Raw genomic sequence first — 6000 nt, 5'->3', positions numbered from 1 at the left:
ACAGTGATTTTGGAGCCCAGGGAAATAAAGTCTGTCACTGTTTCTTCCCAATCTATTTGCCATGAAGGGATGGGACCAGATGCCATGATACACTGGGGATTAGTCAATTTGTGGAGGGCAGGGGGCTGGGATTGGGGTGTTGATGGTTAGGAGACAAATTACAAAACATTAAGTCTCCAGCAGCAGAACAAGAATATGTGTGGTTCAGAATGATGAACAGCCCAACATTAGTTGTTGTTCACTCACTAAGTCGTGTCCGACTCTTTGCAACCCCATGGACTGCAGCATGCCAGGCTTCCCTGTCCTTCACTATCTCCCAGGGTTTGCTCAAACTCATGTCCATTGAGTTGGTAATGCCATCCAACCATCTCACATAGTATCACCCATCTACTTTATTATCAGTATGTGCTCAGAGCTCTATACAGTGGGAAGTAATGCTTTTGGCATAATTTCATTTTAAAAATTCATGAAATAAGGAAATAAAGCACAGTTTGTTTGCAACACAAACTTCATAGTCTACACTTGGGGGAAAAAAAGAATGCGTAATACTGTTGAGAGGGAGGGTTCCAGATGGGAAAACAAGTACCATTTTAGAAATGTCAAATAAGAGCCAAGTCTAGTAGTTCTCAAATTATAGTGAGCAGACATTTCACAAGGCAAGCTTGTTAAAAATGCAAATTTCTGGGCTCACTGCTCTTAATCTAACTTGTCAGCTACAGTGTAAGCTCTAAGCTCTAAATCCTGAACATACAAGGATTCCCCCAGGAATCTAATGGAGGTGGTCTGTGGACCAAAATTGGAGAAACTGGTGTAGGCAGTATTTTGCCAGAAATCATTAGAGTAGCTTTAATCTGGAAACTTCTCTGAAGTTTACTTGTTAATTGTCACAGGATCTTGGGGTTAACGCTGAGAACACTTTTTCCCACCAAACAGGGCACCAAGGCCAGAAGATATGCTGGAGTGATCCACTTTGAAGTGATTTTTACAGAGCCCAGTGTATTAGGCAAACATTTGGGATGGGCTGGGTTTTCTAACCTTGTCTGTTTGGCTGTTTGTTTCCTGAGGTCACATAAAATTCATGCAGTCCCTCAGAAAGCAAGGCTGTCAGGCTGAAAGGTTATTAAGACCCTGGTAACTGGGCTTTAAAAAACAGCAGTTAGAGAAAAAGAGAAAACAGGCCGGTTTGATGTTTGGTCCAAGGAATAGGAAATAGCCACTCAAAAATCGGAAGTGCATATTTTGGGGTCTCTGTTCCGGTCTGCACCTTAACTTTCTGCGACCTGACAATGCTTCTCTTTCTCCTGAGGCCTGTTTCTTAGTCTGAACACTCTAGAGTCGGATCAAAGCGCCAGCACGCCAATCTTTGACCCAACTAAGTAGCCAACGCCCTCTCAGAGGCTGGGCCGGATTCGAGCTTCACATTGCGGGGCGAGGCTCTCAAGTTAAGCCCCTTGCTGGGCTCCCTAGTCTCTCGGGTCAAGAGTCGCGGGCAGAGAACCGCACAGCAACCCCGCGCCGGGCAGCCCCGCGCCCCTGGAAGCTCGGGCTCTCCGGCGCCGGGCCGCGGCGGCCTGGGCGGGCGCGCTGTGCGCTCCGCGGCCCGGGTCACCACGTCACTCACGACCGGTCCCCACAAGGGCCGTCCCGGTCTCAGGAGACTCGAGCGACACCGGCCACCGAGGGTAAGCGCTGCGCATCCGGCGGACGCTCTGGAAGCAGGCGCGGGGCTAAGGGAGAGCCCCGGGAGGGAGAGTCGGGGTCTCCGGCGGCTCCTGCGGCGGTCTGGGTTTCAAGTTCAAATGCACGGGGTCGGTGCGGCTTCCCTCCGCTCTTCTTCCGCCAGGCCTGGGGGCCCGCGGTCCCCGCTCTTGCGTGGCATGGAGCGGGAATGACCCGGGTCACTGGGTGTTTAACCCCCTCCCCGCCCCCAGCCTCACTGTCTGCCCTTGTGCACCTTGCCCTTGCACAGCCAAAGCCGCGTGCGGGTCTCGACAAGGTCACCCCCGCTTGCCCGGCCAGGACCAGTTGCCGGCTTTCTCTTTGCTCAGCTAGGAGTTCCCGCTAGAAAACACACCGGAAGGGGGAGCTTTGGGTCCAGAGAAGGCTTTTCTATCCAAAAAGGCCCGCCTCCCGCCCACCTGGTTTTAATAAGCGCCTAGGGAGAAATATGGCCGGCGGGGGTGGGGGTGGGGGGCCCTGAAGGTTCCCCAAGAAATTCTGTCTAGAGTGAGAAAGAAGGGTGCACATGGATCGTACGTGAGCAGGCGCACTCGCTGCACAAGGGTGGGTAAAGATCTCGTGCACTTTTCAACTTTGCGGCTTGGAGCAGATGTAAGACGGTAGTGATGTTAGAAATGGGATATAAACAACAGTGAAAAACACGTTTATTAACATCGAGGACAAGAAGATCGCACAGTGGTGCACAATGTATTCTTTTCTCCCCAGTTTTAACAACAACATTGAAATGTTTTAACAACAATATTGAAAACAACCCTACCCCTGTCCTATATCTCCCACTGCCTAGGTCCATGTGCACACATACTTTTTACATAGTTGCATTTAGAGGTACAGGGCATTCTTATTTCAAATTCTAGAACAGGGAGGTTAATTACATCCTAAGAAAACAGACGTCTTCATTAGTTCAGAGAAAAAGATCTCTCAATACATGAGCTAGAGGTTAAAGATTGTATCACGCTTTCAACCTATGTTATAAAAATTTAAAGGGTAAAGGACATGAAAGGCTTTCTTTAAAGACCCTTGTGAGACATGTAAATATATATTCACACACATTCTTTTTGCATCATAAAGCCAAGAACAAATTTTCCAATATAGCACTTTGATCTTTGCACTCTAAAGAACTCAACTCTACCTTGTACTAGACTTTAGAGAACATTAATTTTTTCAGAAAACATTTCTTAAACCCCCAATTAGCATCAAATCAGAGACCTCACAGTTGTACTGATGTTCCCTCTGCTTGGGGTGATTATTTCTTGCCTTTGCTTTGCTTGCTCGTCCTTATTCAGATCTCTGCTTTCAAAATCCATTTCCCTGCCCACCCTCACACAACAAGGATATTTTATTTCTTCAAAGCACTTATGATGATCTGAAATTATTTATTTGATTATTGCCTGCCCCCACTATGATAATTTAAGGAACTTTGCTCTTTACTTGCTGTTATTAATAACATCCTAGTACCATACCAGCCACCTCCCAGGGTCTACCAGGACTCATATTTAGTAAATATATTTAAAAAAAAAAGTTCAGAGTATAGGGCATTTGCCTTGGGAGCGTTTACTAAGTGAATGTGACCCTCAAGGAAACATCTCCTGGCCCCTCTACCCCCACCACCTCCTTTTCCCCTGGGTAGCTTGGGTGCAGATGCTGTGTGACCCACTGGCTCTTCTAAGGGCCCCACCCATGGTGACCCTCCCAGTCTCAGGAAGTAGGCCCTGGTGAAGCTGGGGCTCAGGCAGTTTTTGGGGGGCCCAGATTTTGGACTAGAGAGCAAGTGGGATTCTCCCCCAGAGGCCTGGGACTGCAGGCCGCTCACAGCCCCTGACCCTTTTAGCACTTCCTAGCGCTTGGCTGCATGCGAGGTTCCCAAGTTCACGGTGGGAGGTGCCCGTGAAAGATGCGCTGTTATTGTTGGACTCCTGGCACAGGGAGTAATTAGGGGAGTGACATGCGCTTAAGTCGAGGCCTTTCCTTGTGGGCTGGGTCACTGACGAAGCCGCGCCTGGCCTCTTGCTGGCAAAGGCTGTGGATTCCTGAGGATTCCTACATGGTTCTCTTCTCGGAGGAAGCCTTGATGAGGAAGAGGCTGGGAGTGGGGGCAGAAAAGTTTGGAATTTCCCGTGGTTCCTTGGGGATTGATTGTTGTTGAGAACCACCCTGGGCAACACCAAGGTGGAGTGTCTGGGTCTGCTGGCCTTTCTTCAAGGCCACTCTGGGCTCCCAGGCTCTGTCAGGCGGCCCTGCACGCTGAAGGGTGGGGTTAGAGACCGTGGTGCAGGGAGGAGCTGGGGGAACTGCAGTTGCACTCAGAGAAGCAGCTTTTACTTCAGCTCTGTGCTGCCCAGCGTGATGTTCGGCAGGTGGTGTATGTTTTTAATAAATGTTCATTCAAGTACACAGCATGAGAGTGCGCTTCAAATTGTGTTTCAAGTCTGGCTGTGTTGGTGGACAGGGACTCTGGCGGCCCACTAGGAAGCAGGGATTGTGTTAGTCACTCAGTTGTGTCCAAATCTTTGTGACCCCATGGACTGTAGCCCACCAGGCTCCTCTGTCCATAGGATTCTCCAGGCAAGAATACTGGAGTGGGTTGCCATTTCCTGCTCCAAGATATCTTCCCGACCCAGGAATCGAACCCAGGTCTCTTGCATTGCAGGCAGAGTCTTGACCCACCAGGAGAGCCCTTAAAACCAAGGAAACAGCAGCCCACTTCCTGGGTTCAAATCCTGGTGCCTCCACTTACAGACTGCCCCTCGGCATCTCTGTGGCCCACAGTCCTCACGTTTAAGAAGGAAAATGTTATCCACTTCATGGAGTGCTTATGATGGTTAAATTGGAGTAAATTTTCAAAAGTACCTAAAGCCTGGCATATATTGCTGCTAAGTCGCTTCAGTCATGTTGGACTCTGTGCAACCCCAGAGACTCAGCCCACCAGGTTCCCCGGTCCCTGGGATTCTCCAGGTAAGAACACTGGAGTGGGCTGCCATTTCCTCCTCCAATGCGTGAAAGTGAAAAGTGAAAGAGAAGTCACTCAGTTGTGTCCCGACTCGTTGTGACCCCATGGACTGTAGCCTACCAGGCTCCTCCGTCCATGGGATTTTTCCAGGCAGGAGTACTGGAGTGGGGTGCCATTGCCTTCTCCGCTGGCATATACTAGTGCCAGGGTAAGTGCTAAAAATGAAAAAACAAAAACCAAACAATGTGGGAAAGGTAACAGTTACCTCGTAGGGGAGAAAAGGTGTGGGAAGGGCATGCTGGACATTTCAAAAGTAACTGTCATCCTTCTCTTTCTTAACCTGGGTGGGTATGTGGGTTTTGTGATGTTGCTATTTTTTGTACATCTTATAAATATTTTAGTAACTGCTCTATATATGATAAAACATTAAGATTGCACACTCTGATTCTCTTATATGCTATGTTTTAACACACAGGACCATTGAAGCATTAATTTGTGTGACCCATCATCTTTTTGCACAACCTTATGAGGTAAGAATTATTTTCATTTCCAGTTTACAGATGTGGCAACTGAGGCCAAATAAGTTGCTTAAGGTCTGCATGGATAAATAGGATATCTTGGTTTTAAATCAGAGTCTGTATTCTTAACTGCTATGAATGGCTTTTTTAATGTGTCGCTGATATAACAAGTTGTATTTGCACTTTAAAAATGAAATTCTTTACCCTATCAATGATCCACTAGCGTAAAATTGCACACTATGACTTATCTATGTGACTTGGGATAGTCTCAACTGTGTGAAACCAAGTCAAAATACAGAAATAAGCTGGATCCAGAAATGACTGATTGCAAACCCTCTACTTCAAATTTTATGTTCATCAAAACTGCCTACTATTCTCAGTACACTTAACAATGAGAAATGCTAAAATGCTGTACATTTTAATTTAAAATAAATGCAATAAAATGAGATGCCACTTATATGTTTTATTTACTCTTTATCTAAAAACACATATGAAATCTTTCCATAAAACATATATTGGGATTCCATCTAAGATTTCAACAGAAGAAAGGTCCAGGATGCAGGAAAAAGAATATTGACGATTGCTGGCTTAAAACTATAATAGAGATTTAAGAATTTGATAGTGTGAAACAGGGCATTCAACAGACATTTATTAAACATTTTTATGTATGAAGCCTTGTGTTAGGCACTTAGGGAAAATACAGAGATGAATAAGACAGTTTGATATTCAAAGTTGTTTGTAGTCCTTCAGTGTACATGTAGATATACTATTGATTGTTTTGAAACGTGACACTAA

At 46.6% G+C, this 6000-nt stretch overlaps 1 protein-coding gene across 2 annotated transcripts in view; it reads left to right on the top strand.

Annotated features, from left to right (window-relative positions):
- Window positions 1–1402: 1402 nt before the first annotated feature.
- LOC120876845 overlaps window positions 1403–6000 on the top strand; it is a 202715-nt gene continuing 198117 nt past the window's right edge. The window contains exon 1 of one of the 2 annotated variants that reach the window (XM_040258949.1): window positions 1403–1682. The gene's annotated coding sequence lies outside the window, so the exon portion shown is untranslated. The remainder of the gene's footprint in view (window positions 1683–6000) is intronic. The other variant, XM_040258950.1, reaches the window with a different exon arrangement.

The sequence above is a fragment of the Oryx dammah genome, unplaced genomic scaffold (assembly GCF_014754425.2).
Source record: "Oryx dammah isolate SB20612 unplaced genomic scaffold, SCBI_Odam_1.1 HiC_scaffold_17, whole genome shotgun sequence".
In the NCBI taxonomy this organism is placed as follows: domain Eukaryota; kingdom Metazoa; phylum Chordata; class Mammalia; order Artiodactyla; family Bovidae; genus Oryx; species Oryx dammah.
This window is presented reverse-complemented; position numbering and strand designations above follow the sequence as displayed.